Below are 15,577 nucleotides of genomic sequence, written 5' to 3' on the forward strand. Positions count from 1 at the left end.
ATTTTTAGTATTTTCTGGTGTGCGCAAAGCATTCCAAATAAAAATTCCTAACCATTGCGCTATCTCTCCAGCCCCCAAATAAAAATTAAAAGTAGTGGCCGGGCGTTGGTGGCGCACGCCTTTAATCCCAGCACTTGGGTGGCAGAGGCAGGCGGATCTCTGTGAGTTCGAGGCCAGCCTGGTCTACAAGAGCTAGTTCCAGGACAGCCTCCAAAGCCACAGAGAAACCCTGTCTCGAAAAACCAAAAAAAAAAAAAAAAAAATTAAAAGTAGTTTCAGGGTGGTGGTGTTAACCTGGAATTCGGGGTTCCCTTTTGTTGGTTCTTAGTTTAGTTAATAAAATAATTTTAAAATCAAGGACCATTTTATTGGAATTTAAAAGAAAAACAACAGGGCAGGCAAATGTAAATCTTAGCCGCTGCCAGAAAGAGGGGGGTGGATAAGAGGGACGAATAATTCCAGAGGGATGAGGCTGGCCAGCAGGTACAAGTGCTTGCTGCCACAGTCCAGTCCCACGTGGCTCAAAGTGAGAGCCAACTCCCGAATGTTGTCCTCTGATCTCCGCACGTGTGCTGCGGCAAGTGCAGTCATATACACATAACACACAGAGGTGTGACTTTAAAACGGTTTATTGTTTTTTTGCCGGGCGGTGGTGGCGCACGCCTTTAATCCCAGCACTCGGGAGGCAGAGGCAGGCGGATCTCTGTGAGTTCGAGGCCGGGCTGGACCAACAGCCTCCAAAACAATACAGAGAAACCCTGTCTCGTAAAAACAAAAAAAAAACCAAAAAAAACCAACAACAAAAAGTGTTTATTGTTTTTAATTGTGTGTATGTGTGTGAATCTTTGTGTGGGTGTTGATGGAAGCCAGAGGTACTGATCTTTCTGGAGCCGGAGTTACAGGTGGTTGTGAGCCACCTAAGGAGGGTGGTGCACATTCTCAAAAGCTGAGCTGTCCCCAGCGACCCGAATGTAATTGAACAAGAAAAGAAGTCGTGACTCGGGTGGTGGCGCACAACATTAATCCCTGCACTCAGGAGGCAGAGGCAGGTTGGTCTCGGTGAGTTCCAGGCCAGCTTAGTCTACAGAGTGAGTCCCAGGACAGCCAGGACTACACAGAGAAACTCTGTCTCAGAAAAACCAATTAAAAAAGGTTGATGTGGACTGGTTAAAATCAGTATGTGTTAGCTTGATGGTAATTCGGCTGTGCGTGGTGTTAAGCAGTTTATTCTAATTCTAGAATCTGAAGTGGGGCTTTGTTGAGAGCTTAAGTCTGTGCATAGGGTCACTGGCCAGGAATCATGCTGGAAACCTACTTGGATCCTGTCACTGAGGTGGAAGTAGGAGAGTCAGGAGTTCAAGGTCATCCCTAACTACATAACCAATAACCCTGGCCAGCTTCACACCATAACCTGGACACCTCTCCTCTCTTCCTCGTACCACAGGAGTCCAGAGCTTTGTTCAGAGAGTTAGTTGGGCAATATGGCAACCGGAGTCATGATAGGGTGCTGAAGCAGATTTTGAACCGTTGGGAGGAACTGACTTGTTCAGTCTTCTGCAGGGAACCCCATGCCTGAGCTTGGGAGCAGAGATAAGGCCTAAGACTTGGCCTTTTTGACTGATATCACTAGCCACTTCACTGCGCTGGATAGTTCTTGGCAAGGATGTCCATTATAGCTACACAAATGCATGATTCACTTAGCTCAATTCCTGGCAAAACATTCTTGGTCTTGACTTTGACAAGGACCCTGTCTGGCCTATTTCTCCATGCTGAAATTAGTTTCTGAAAACGAAAGCTGTGGTCTGAACGACATTCCCAGAATGAAAGAGCTGACTGCTGGATTCCAGGAAAGGTTCTCTAATTTCAAGCTTTATGAAAATGAACTGCCATTGTTCAGCTCCGCCTTCTCAACGAGTATGAAACCTGTCAGCGGGGAGCGGGGATGGCCAGCTGTGGGGCTTCAGTGCAGCGCTGCACAGAGAGACAAATAAATACGCCCGCCTTGGAGTCTCTTGGCTCTACAGGCAATTTGGGAATGGCTACCCCCAGGAGAAAACCATCTTGCTCAGCTTCCGCCCGTGTTTGGAAGCACTCATGTGTGAGCTGTCACTTTCTGTGGGTGTTTGAGTCGTGTGAGATGATCAAAGAAAGAAGATCACTCCAGGGTGAAATTAACCCTTACAGGCAAGCAGGGACTTCCAGCCTCATTGGACTGGACCTCGAACGGTCATGCAGAAGCGTACTTATTGATTGCTACACAAAAGTTGTTTTGGGGGTAAAACAAGTCCCACATACCAAAGTCCGCGATAGAATCTATAATTTTGTAAAGGAAAACACCGCACCTCGGCAACTTTAGTCTTTATTGCTCACCGTTTGCACTTAATAGTAGTTAATAATGTAAGATGTTCCAGGTTTGCCAGGACTGTCTTGTGATTAAAGTCATGCAAAGGCTGTAAAACTTCAGAAAAACAACTCTATAAATCACAGAAAACAACCACTGTTTTCTACAATGCTTTCTTCAAGGTCTAAGTGCTTCCAGAAAACTATTAATTCTGAAGTTTACCCCAGATACATCGGTTCTAGTAGATTTCCTATTACATTTCCCCCTTTTGTTTAAGTTAATTATGTTGAAGATTAGCAGCCACCCAGTGAAAATAGCTTTTTCTCTAATGTACTGTTTCACAGTCTTATATAGATAAGCCGAAGTACATTTTAAAGCCAGTAAAATCATTACAGAAAAAAAACAACAACAAAAAATGAGTTGTTTTTTTTTTTTTTTTTTTTTTGGTTTTTCGAGACAGGGTTTCTCTGTGGCTTTGGAGGCTGTCCTGGAACTAGCTCTTGTAGACCAGGCTGGCCTCGAACTCACAGAGATCCGCCTGCCTCTGCCTCCCAAGTGCTGGGATTAAAGGCGTGCGCCACCAACGCCCGGCATGTATTTTTTGTTAATATTTTTGCTGTGAGCAAAATGGGTGTAAAAAAAATGGCCCAATCCATGCATACCTTTATAAGCCATATGTCATGGGCCACAGTAAGACTAAAGGTTGCTTTATTCAAGGATTCAGGGATAAATACTTGGTGGTGGCATGTTGCCACAGGGCAGTTGTCACAGCCTGACATTACTTGACATCCACAGACACATGAAAGGGACTTCAGATCCCTCATTTCAAATCTGAAGAAAAATAAATGGAACTGAACAGTTAATTTTGTTTTCAGGTTGTATTTTTTTCAAGCATGGATGCAGAATATAGTCTCTGCCACTATTCATGTGATGTTTATACCTCATATCATTTGTAGTGAGGTCTGCTTATGCTTCCAAGTGCTTTGTAATTTCTGATCCTGAGGTGTTTACACTAAAAACCTCTGCCCTAAAAAAGAAAAAAAAAGTCATGTTTTCCTAAAAGACACTTGGAAAAAATTCAAAACGTCTATGGGTATTTTGTCTGCATGTATGTCTGTGCACTATTGGTATGCCTGGCATGCCTGGTGTCCCCAGAGGCCTTGGAACGGGAGTTACAGTTGTGCACTGCAATCTCAGGGCCGGGACTTGAACCCAGATCCTCAGCCAGAGTAGCTGGTTTGCTTAAATACTGAGGCCTCTCTCCAGCCCTCAAAGGCACTTCTGAGCTTGGACTATGAACGAAGAAGTCTGGAGGAATTGAATACTCAGGCATCGAGTGAGGCGGTAATGGATCCTCTCTCAACAGGGTTTGTACTGCCCTCTGGGCTTCGGTTTTGGTAATCCCATTTTGGATTTACTCATGTCTTTTGAAATGTAGCTGGTTTATGGCTGGGTGTGGCTGGCCTGCTACTGACAGGCAGCAGTGAGAGCATTGTTGGCATCACAGGCAGCCCTAGGGAAGGAACAACGGTATCTGTGTGTGAAAGCAAATCAGTCTCCTTCCAGGGAAATGGCCCTCAGCTGCCCGCCTGGGCTCAGGGAGCTCTGTCTGTAACCCAAAAGGGGTTCACCCCCATTGTGGTGGTTTTAATAAGAATGGCCCCCACAGGCTCAAATGTTTCAATGCCTGGTCAGCAGGGAGTGGAACTGTTTGAAAGGATTGGGAGGTATGGCCTTGTCAGAGTATGTTTGTCACTGGGGATGGACTTTGAGGTTTCAAAAGCCAAAACCAGACCCAGTCAGTCTCAGCTGCCCACCCCATGTCCTCAGATCAGGGTGTAGCTCAACTGCTTCTCCAGCACCAAGCCTGCCGCCAAGTCCCCAGCGTGAGATAATGGGCCACGCCCCTGAAACCAGAAGCAAGTGTCTTCGGTTTCTATTGCTGTGAAGAGACACCATGACCACAGCACTTCTTATAACTGGGGCTGGCTTCATCATGGTGGGAAGCATGGCGGCGAGCAGGCAGACATGGTGCTGGAGAAGGAGCTGAGAGTTCTACGTCTGGATCTGCAGGCAGCAGAAGGAAGAGTTATACTCACTGGCCAGACGAGTTTCTGAGACCTCAAAATCCACCCCCAGTGACCCATTTCTATCACCAAGGCCACACCTACCCCAACATGGCCACACCTCCCAATGGTGCCACTCTCTGTGGGCCAACCATCAAACTCATGAGTCCACAGGGAACAATTCCTATTCAAACCACCATAGCACACCTCCAAGTAAGTGTTTCTCTTATAAGAGTTGCCAAGCTGGGCGTTGGTGGCACACGCCTTTAATCCCAGCACTCGGGAGGCAGAGGCAGGCGGATCTCTGTGAGTTCGAGACCAGCCTGGACTACCAAGCGAGTTCCAGGAGAGCCTCCAAAGCCACAGAGAAACCCTGTCTCGAAAAACCAAAAAAAAAAAAAAAAAAAAAAAAAGTTGCCAAGGTCATGTGTCTCTTCACAGCAATAGAACAGTGACTAAGACACCTATAATTCCTGCACTCAGGAGGTTGAGGCAGGAGGATTACTGTTAGTCCTGGGACAGTCTAGGCCTACAGAGTAAGGTCATCTCATACAAAACAATAACAAATATAAAACCACCAAACAAAACTAGCCTGTGGGGCTGGAGAGATGGCTTAGCAGTTAGGAGCACTTGCAGAGGACTCAAGTTCAGTTCCTAATGCCCGAATTAACTGACTCACACCTGCCCATAACTCCACTTCCAGGGGGGGTCTGAGGATACCCCAGGTACACATGTATGTGTACTCACACAGACATACATATAAAAACAAATCTTTAAAAAGCTAGTTTAGGGATCTCTGTGAGTTCAAGGCCAGCCTGGTCTACAGAGCGAGTTCCAGGACAGCCTCCAAAGCCACAGAGAAACCCTGTCTCAAAAAACCAAAAAAAAAAAAAAAAAAAAAAAGCTAGTTTAGGTCTCGTGTCCTCTTCTGGCCTGCAGGCGTACATGGAGGTAGAGTATTATATACATAATAAATAAATAAAATCTTTTTTTTAAAAAGCTAGTTTAGGGCTGGAGAGATGGCTCAGAGGTTAAGAGCACGGGCTGCTCTTCTAGAGGTCATGAGTTCAATTCCCAGCAACCACATGGTGACTCACAACCATCTATAATGAGATCTGGTGCCCTCTTCTAGCTGCAGGCAAACATGTAGGTAGAACACTGTATACATAATAAATAAAATCTTTAAAAAAAAAAAGCTAGTTTAATTACTAAAGTAATAAAAAACCTGCCCTAAGGTTCGGCATGGTGGCAAAAGCCCACTCCCCTGTAATCTCAACAATCAGGATGCTGAGGAAGTAAAAGAAACAAAACAGCTGATAAGCAGCATCCTGTAGACTTCAGAAATCAGAGAAAAAGGAGCCAGTGAGGTAGCTCAGCAGGGAAATGCCCTTGCCACCAAGCCTGATGACTCAGTCTGGCCCGCACATGGAGGTGAGAGCTGACCTGCCTCTTTGCAGCTCACGCTCTCTGCTTTGTGCTTAGGTTAAAGCTGTGAGCTTTCAATCTCCTGGTGCCATGCCTGCTGCTCGCTGCCAGGCCTTCCCACCGTGGAGGACTCCTATTCCTGGAGGCATAAGCCCAAGATAAAGTCTTCTATAAGCTGCCTTGGTTATGGTGTCTTTATCACAGCAACAGAAAAATAATACAGTGACAAAAAGTTATCATTTGACCTCCACATGAAAGCCATGAATATTATGAATATGTGTGTGTTAAAGTTTGAAAACAACAGCTATTGGTGGCGCTTCCCTTTAATCCCAGCACTCGGGAGGCAGAGGCAGGCGGATCTCTGTGAGTTCGAGGCCAGCCTGGTCTACAGAGTGAGTTCCAGGACAGCCTCCAAACAATACAGGGAAACCTGTCTGGAAAATACCAAAAACCAAAACAAACAAAAATTTAATTTGCTGTTTGTTTTTGAAACAAGGTCTCTATGTAGTTCTGGTTGGCCTGTAACTTAATATGTAGATCAGGCTAGCCTGATTTCACAAGGGATCTGCCTCCTGAGTGCTGGGATTAAAGGCATGTACCAGGCCCTGCTGCTTTCTTTTCTCTTTCTTTCTTTCTTCCTTTCTTCCTTTCTTTCTTTCTTTCTTTCTTTCTTTCTTTCTTTCTTTCTTTCTTTCTTTTTCTCTTTCTTTCTTTTTTCTTTCCTTCCTTCCTTCCTTCCTTCCTTCCATCCTTCCTCCCTCCTTCCTTCCTTCATCCTTTTTTTTTCCAAGAGAGGGTTTCTCTGTAACTTTGGAGCCTGTCCTGGGACTCAATCAGTAGACCAGGCTGACCTGGAACTCACAGAGATCCACCTGTCTTTGCCTCCCGAGTGCTGGGGTTAAAGGTGGGCACTACCACTGCCTGGCCATGCCCTGCTGTTTTTTTTTTTTTTTATTTATTTAAGATTTTCTTTATTTATTATGTATACAGTCTTCTGCCTGCATGTGCCCTGCAGGCCAGCAGAGGGCACCAGACCTCATTCAAGGTGGTTGTGAGAGACCATGTGGTTACTGGAAATTAACTCAGGACCTCTAGAAGAGCAGCCACTGCTCTTAACCACTGAGTCATTTCTCCAGCCTGCCCTGCTGTTTTATTGAGATAGGGTCTCTCTTCATTTACGCCAGAGTCATCCAGCTTCAGCCTCCCAAATACTGGGATTAGAAGATTTGTGTGCGTGTGTGTGACTTTGCATGGTCATTAATTTCCACAGGAATTCTGCAAGGTAGATCTGATTCTTTGCATTTTACAGACGAGGGAAGGCTGAGTTTCAGAGACGTTTAGCAGCCTTTCAAGGTTACTGTACTAGTTATTGCTTACCTCTGTAGAGGTGTGGGACTGGGAGAATGGAGCTGATACATGAGGTAAACTGAAGTCTGATGCCAGCTTCATTGGGAGCATTAGACAGTTCATGTTCTGTGGGCTAAGAATTGTTGCATGAGTGGAGTGTCCAATCACAAGGACAGACCGCATGCGGTGGACAAGCGACAAGGGCAGAAACATGCTTTCCATAGAGCCAGCTGCAATGGTCGGTCTGAAGTAGCTGCACACTCTCTGCTATTCCTGGGAGGAGCATGGAAAACTGTCCCCACAACAATTCCGTGTTCTGAAGAAACTGAGGTCCCACGACTTTTGTCTTGTTTCCTCACAAGCACTCTGGATTCTCCTCACATGACTGCATTCTTGGTCTGTGTTACTTCTCTATTGCTGTAATAAAGACACCATGACCAAGGCAGCTTATAGAAGACTTTATCTTGGGTTTACGGCTCCAGGAATAGGAGTCCTCCACGGTGGGAAGGCCTGGCATCGAGCAGCAGGCATGGCACCAGGAGATTGAAAGCTCACAGCTTTAACCTAAGCACAAAGTAGAGGGAGGAAACAAGTAGGCAAGGCCTTTATTTATTTACTATGTATACTCTGTTCTTCCTGCATGTGTGCCTGCCCACCACAAGAGGGCACCAGATCTCATTATAGACGACTGTGAGTCACCCTGTGATCTTTAGGAATTGAACTCAGCACCCAGTGCTCTTAACCTCTGAGCCATCTCTCCAGTCCCCAAGACTGTTTACTCTTTTTTTTTTTTTTTTTACTTTTTACTCTTAAAGCCTACCCTGCCTCTGTACACTTCCTCCAGTACGGCCAAGTGTTCAAATGCTTGAGAATATGGGGTACATTTCTCATTGAAACCATCACAATCACACAGCTGGGAAACTGTCATGGTTTGCTTCTATTCCGGTGACAAAACTCTGGCCAAAGGCAACATGGGAAGGAAAGGGTCTATTTGGCTTTCCTGGCACAGCTACAGCCCATCATACAGGGACGTTGAGGTGTGAAACCAACGCAGGAAACCCGGGGGCAGGAAACTCTCCTCCTGTGACATTCATTTGGGGGCTAGTGAGCACATGCCTGCCACAGCACACTTGAGGGGGTCAGTTCTGTCCCATGTGGGTTCCAAGAATCAAACTCAAGTTGTCTGGAGGTGCAAGATCCTTCACACAACGAGGCATCTGTCTCAGTGGCCGGAAGCTTCTATACTTCTGTCGTTCTCTGAAAAGTGGAAACAGTCCCCACCCATCCCTAGAAAATGACCACTTTGAGGAAGCTCAGGGCACCAGAGTGGGCAGGCAGCCCTCAGGGCTTGACCTCTTGGCCTCCATATCTGCCTATTTTCCACAGAGACCTGCTGCCTAGAGTTCAGCCAGCTGCCCACCCCCAAACAAGTGGCTCTTGTTGGTCTCCCAAGTCCCAGTTGGTCCCTCAGAGCCCACTGCAGTTCAAACCCAGGTCTCAGTCCCTCCCTGCTAAGTTAGATCTTGTAGCCCCCACAGATGGGGTTCCCTTCCCCTGTGGGAGTCCTTTTCCCACGGAGCTCCTAGAGACAGTGTGGTCCAGGAACCCCGGGGAAGACGGAACCTGGGACGCAAAGGAGAGGTGGCCTTTGGTCTCAGTAGTGCCAGTGACAGGAAACCTTGAAAGGGTGAGATCTGCCACCTAGAATCATAAAACAAAGGTACAGGGCACGTGCCTCAGTGCTGACACCTGCTGGCCCTCTGGAGCGCTGGCCGGCGAGTTGCCAAATGGCTCACTGGTCCCTCCTTCCTTTGAATGACAAAATCTGAAAATTTTGTCATTTTGTCGCACAGCTAGCGACATGGTCTCAGTTGACCCATGGAGAAGTAAATGTTACAAAGCAAACGAGCATTACAGAGGAGAAACCGAGGCCATGGCCACCTTTAGTGATCGATGTCAGTAACGGGAATATCAAAAGTATAGTCACAAAGATGGGAAAAAGAAAAAAAAAAAGCATAGTCACATGGCCAGATGTGGTGGTACAGAACTTGGGCGGCCTGAGGTAAGGGAATCCTGTGAGTTTGACGCCAGCCTGATCTATGTAGTGAGTTCCAGACCTGCCAGGGTTACATACTGAAACCTGTTTCAAAGAAGAAAAAAAAAGGACAGGTGAGACGGTTTAGTGGGTAAAGGTGCTTGTGGCCAAGCCTAGGGAACCTGAGTTCAAGCTCCAGAACCTCTGTAAAGGCAGAAGGAGAGAAGTGACTCCACAAAGCTGACCTCTGACCTCCTCGCTGTTATTCATGCACATGTGTACAACACATCAGGCATGTATATCATGCATACACACAATAATAACAAGTGATTAAAATTATAAATCTACAGGTAGGGGGAATGCTCAGTCAGTAAAGCATTTGTCTTATAAGTATAAGGGCCCAGACCCCAAAACACACATAACAATGCTGAGTGTGGTGGGACAGATTTGGTCTAGCCTGGTGCACTGGCATACACCTACAATTCCATCTACTCAGGAGGCAAGGGGGCTTCAATTTGTGGACAATCTGGGCCACTCTATCTCAAAAACAAGTCAATATATTTTAGGCTCATATATAGTGGTAAAATTTTGAAAATACAAATAAAAGTTATTCCTAAAGCAATATTTAAGTCTGCCAGACTATTGAGTGTTTTAGGTGTTATTTAAACAGTTGACGTTGGGGTTACTTGCACACGGGAAACATCTTTTAAGCGTCTAGAGAGATAGCTCAGTGGTTAAGAACACCAGAGGATCCCAGTTCACTCCCCAGAACCCACATGTGGCTCACCGCTGTCTGTAACTCCAGTTCCCCGAGACCCAACATCCTCACCCAGAAACACATGGAGGCAAAACACCAAAGTATAGAAAACTAAAAAAAAAACCACATTTTTTTGTTTTTGTTTTGTGAGACAGGGATTCTCTGTATTGTTTTTTGTTTTGTTTTGTTTTGTTTTTTGGTTTTTTGAGGCAGGGTTTCTCTGTATTGTTTTGGAGGCTTTCCTGGAACTCACTTTGTAGACCAGGCTGGCCTTGAACTCACAGAGATCTGCCTGCCTCTGCCTCCCAAGTGTGTGTGTGTGTGTGTGTGTGTGTGCATCATACACATGCAAGAGTCTGTGGAGGCCAGAAGAGGCATCAGACTCCCTGGTCCTGGAGCTAAAGACGCTTGTGAGGTACCATGTGGATGCTGGGAACTGAGTCCGGGTCCTCTGCAAGAACAGGTGCTCTTAATTATTAAGCAATCTCTTCAGGTCCCAGCACATATAAAATTGTTTTTCTTTTCTTTTTCAAGACAGAGTTTCTCCGTGTAGCCCTGGCTGTCCTGGAACCAGCTCTAGAGACCAGGCTGGCCTCAAACTCTCAGAGATCTGCCTGCCTCTGCCTCCATGTGCTGGGATTAAAGGCATGCACTACCTCCACCAGGCAACAAGTAAAATTCCTAATAATGAGGCCGGGCGTTGGTGGCGCACGCCTTTAATCCCAGCACTCGGGAGGCAGAGGCAGGCGGATCTCTGTGAGTTCGAGGCCAGCCTGGTCTACAAGAGCTAGTTCCAGGACAGCCTCCAAAGCCACAGAGAAACCCTGTCTCGAAAAAAAAAAAATTCCTAATAATGGTTTTCATTTGCAAAAGGAAACACAGCTCCCCTTTCAATGTCTAACAGCAACTGGTTGAGTAAGTGACCCTGTAAGGAACACCCTGTAGCTACTAATAAGAATTTGACCCAGCCTTCTGTCTTGTGATGATGCAGTGAAAATAGCACATTTCTGCAAGTCAGGGGCTGGGGAGATGGCTCAGCAGTTAAGAGCACTGGCTGCTCTTCAAGAGGTCCTGAACCTTGAATGAGATCTGGTGCCCTCTGCTGGCATGCAGGAAGAAGACTGTATACACAATACATAAATAAATAAAATATTAAAAAGAAAAGAAAAGAACAATAAGAGAGGAAACCCAAGCAGAGGGTAACACATGGGAAATATCAGGTAGCCATACAGGCAAAATGGTATTATCAAGAGAAAAAATGTTGAAGGAGGGGGCTGGAGAGATGGCTCAGTGGTTAAGAGCACTGACTGCTCTTCTCTTCCAGAGGACTGGTGTTCGATTCCTAGCTTCCACTTGGTAATTTTCAACTCTAAGAGTTGCATAGTGGTGAGGAGAGGTCTAAAAACTGCCCATCAGGCCAGCAACAAAGACAGTGTTGGAGATTGGTGTGATAGCACATGCCTGTACTCTCAGCATTCTAGAGGCTGAGGCAGGAGGATTGCTGTGGATTTTAGTTTAGCCTGTGCTACTTAGTGAGTTCTAGCACAGCCTGGACTATAGTTAGACCTTCCTAATAAAAAAGGGGAGCTAGAGATGTGGCTCAGTACGTGCCTGGCACGCGGGAAGCCGTGCCTTTGACTGCCAGCACCTCTTAAAAACTGGGCCTGCAGCTGGAGAGATGGGTCGGTGGTGGAGAGTGCTTCACACTCTTCAAGAGGGCCTGGGCTCAGTTCTCAGCACCCAAGTTGAGCTCATGACAACTGCCTGTAGCTCCAGCTCCTGGGATCTAATACCTTCTGCATTGCCCCCATCTCAGGCATCCATAAACATGTGGCAGACACAAACACAGACACATAAAATAAAAATGCTGGAAACTGTGTCTTAGGGTTTCTATTGCTGTGAAGAGACAAACACCATGACCATGGCAACCCTTTTTTCTTTTCCCAAGACAGGGTTTTTCTGTCTGTGTAGCCTTGGCTGTCCTGGAACTCACTCTATAGACCAGGCTAGCCTTGGACTCACAGAGATCCACCTGTCTCTGCCTCCTGAGGGCTGGGATCAAAGGTATTGCCACTACCACCAAGCTACCACAGCAACTCTTATAAAGGAAAACATTTAATTAAGGTTGACTCGGCATTCAGAAGTTTTGTCCATTTTTATCACGGCAGGAAGCATGGCAGTATGCAGAAGTTGAGAGAGTTTTACATACTGATCCTGAGGCAGCGGGAAGAGACTATGACACACTGCCAGGCTTGAGCATCTGAGACTGCAAAGCCCACCCACTAGTGACACACTACTCCAACAAGGTCACTCCCTGGGAGCCGGGGGGGGGGGCATTTTTTCAGGCCACACAAAACATAAATGTATGACCACAATCCCAGCATTCAGAAAGGGAGGAAGGAGGAGCAGGAGTTTGAGGTCAGCATAGTCTATATAAGAGCCTATCTCAAACGAAAACTATAAATGTGTTAATCATCTTGTGGGTTTTTTTAAATGGTTGCTTCTGGAGATGTTTTAAGAAACATCCCAGTAACTTAATTATTTTTTATTTATTTATTGTGTATACAGTCTTCTGCCTGCATCAGCAGAGGGCACCAGATCCCATTCAAGGTGATTGTGAGCCACCATGTGGTTGCCGAGTATTGAACTCAGGACCTCTGGAAGAACAGTCAGTGCTCTTAACCTCTCAGCCATCTCTCCAGCCCCGTGTTTTTGTTTTTGTTTTTTTGTTTTTTTTTTTTAAGACAGGATTTCTGCGTGTGGTGTTGGCTATGCTGGAACTCTTTGATCCCAAGTGTTGGGATTAAAGGCATGTGCCACCACCATTGGCAATAACTTTTTAATCAGATGGGTTAAAGGGTCAAGAAATGCCTGACAATGGACTCTATGATGTCTTGTAGGCATCTGGCTAAAAATTCTGGCCGGGCGTTGGTGGCGCACGCCTTTAATCCCAGCACTCGGGAGGCAGAGGCAGACGGATCTCTGTGAGTTCGAGGCCAGCCTGGTCTACAGAGCGAGTTCCAGGACAGCCTTCAAAGCCACAGAGAAACCCTGTCTCAAAAAAAAAATTCTGCACAGCGTAGAAAGGCTTCAGGAAGGAACAAGCTGGGAAGTCAGCTCTGCCCATCCTCACAGCAGACTCAAGGCGTGCTCAAGGTGTGGTTGGTGCTTTGGAGTCAGGCTGTGGTGGTGAACTCCCTGCGGCCTTCCTTAGCTAAGCTGACTGGCAGGAGACCTGGCACTCCGGAGACAGGGTAGAGCCCCATCTCCTTAGGCCCAGTTCGACAGTTTTCCTTTATCGTGGCTTTTCTTTCAGTGGGAAGAGCCTAGCGGAGAGGGCAGCAGCAGCTTGCTTAGTCTTCTCAGTGATCCAGTCACTCATGGCAACAGTCCTCTGGGAAACTAGTTTTAAATATATTTTTTTTTTTGGTTTTTTGAGACAGGGTTTCTCTGTGGCTTTGGAGGCTGTCCTGGAACTTGCTCTGTAGACCAGGCTGGCCTTGAACTCACAGAGATCCGCCTGCCTCTGCCTCCCGAGTGCTGGGATTAAAGGCGTGCGCCACCAACGCCCGGCTAGTTTTAAATATTTGATGTGGCTTTCTGATTTGGCTGGAACCTGAGACAGTCCATTCCTAAAGGCCTCTATCTGGGGTTTGTGGATTCTTGTCCTCAAATCCTTCAGACTTGGTCCAGTGAGCTGCTAAGTCTCTAAGTGGGTACAGTGGACAGCAGTTCAGTGTATGTCAGCAGGGAGTGGGCCCAGTTTGGAGGTGACCGAAGTGCCTTTGGTGCTTCTGACTGGTATCAGAGACTGATCAAACTCCCAAGTAAGTGCCAGCCCCTAGTGCATAGAGGACATTCATAGCTCTCTCCCCTCCTACTCACAAATCCTTCTCTGCCAAAGCTTCTCCGGGTGTGCGTGTGAGAGCACCTCCTGTCAGAATGTAAAAGGCTGGACCCTTGATCCACCTGCTTTACTAAGTATTCCCCAGACGTGTACTTGTACATGTGTAGGATCAAGTACATAAAAGGATTATTAGCTAGTTTGTAATAATAGTCAAACACAGCTTTCCCTACAATGTCTAGCGACAGCAACTGATTAAGTAAGTGACCCTTTTGCCAGGCATTGGTGGCGCACACCTTTAATCCCAGAACTCGGGAGTCAGAGGCAGATGGATCTCTGTGAGTTTGAGGCCAGCCTGGTCTACAGAGCAAGTTCCAGGACAGCCTCCAAAGCCACAGAGAAATCTTGTCTCGAAAAACCAAACCTAATAAATAAATAAATAAATAAATAAGTGACCCTTTTATGTAAGGGTCACTGTAAGTATTAGTACAGCAGCAGATATAGGTGTGATTATGAGATGTAGTTAATAAAAACAGGAGAGTTCAGAACAGTGTAATAGTATAAAATATTTATATGAGATGCAAAGATACTGCTACTTGTAGAGAATTGATGGACTCTTCCTCCACTGAGCTGGAACCCAGTGGCTAGAAGAGGGTTGAGAGGGAGACTTAGATTACTGTGCAGCATTTTGAAACATTTTTTTCTTTCTGAAGGCTGGGCTACAGGTGTCACTGTGCCTAGTTCTCTTTTTGTTTTCATTTAAAAATAAACTACCTATTGTAATTGGATATTTTTCTCCCAACCACCCAGTCTCAAGTAACCAAGTAACCATTCTAAGGCTTATATTAATTACAGACACTTGGCCGATATCTCAGGCTTATTACTAGCTAACTCTTGCACTTAAAATTAACCCATATTCCTCATTTACGCTCTGCCACATGGACGCACCCTTACTAGCCTGGCACGTTCATCTCCTGCTCCCTCTGTGTCTGACTTGTGACTCCATGACTCTGCCTTTCCTCATTCATCGTTCTGTTTGGCTTTCCCGCTGCCTTTATCCAGTTCAGCTATTGGTCAGTCAGCGTGTTTATTAAATAAATCATAGTGACATATATTCACAGTGTACAGAAGGACTATTCTACAGCAACCTGTGTTCACCTGTTCCACCATGTTAGGTCTTGTGGTCCTGGTTACAGATTGGGGAGGCGGGATAGGGCCTTCTTCCAGTTTCTAGGCATTTAGGTGGCTTTCTTCTGGTTTCCTTTCCATGATCTCAGACCTGGAAGTTAAAACACTAGAGCCTGTGGATCAGATTGGATCAGATTTACCTTACTGCTAGTACCTAGGCTACCCTTGCAGAGGATTAGTAATTATGACCTACATTTAATAGATGGAAATCAAGGAGGTTCAAGGTCATGTATAGAGATGGGATAAAATTTCATGAACTATAAACTCATCATAAGCTGTAATGGAGCCGGGCGTTGGTGGCACACGCCTTTAATCCCAGCACTAGGGAGGCAGAGGCAGGCGGATCTCTGTGAGTTCGAGGCCAGCCTGGTCTACAGAGTGAGTTCCAGGACAGCCTCCAAAGCCACAGAGAAACCTTGTCTCGAAAAACAAAAACAAAAACAAAAAAAAAAACAACCAAAAAAAAAGCTGTAATGGTTCTCGCATTATCTTTTTCAAAGCAGTCAGTTTTTGCTAAAGGCAACTGCCTTTCTCTGATGCTTTCTTGGCAAGCTGCTTGTTTTTGAGATAGGGA

The sequence above is a fragment of the Mesocricetus auratus genome, unplaced genomic scaffold (assembly GCF_017639785.1).
Source record: "Mesocricetus auratus isolate SY011 unplaced genomic scaffold, BCM_Maur_2.0 Super-Scaffold_100010, whole genome shotgun sequence".
Taxonomy (NCBI): Eukaryota; Metazoa; Chordata; class Mammalia; order Rodentia; family Cricetidae; genus Mesocricetus; species Mesocricetus auratus.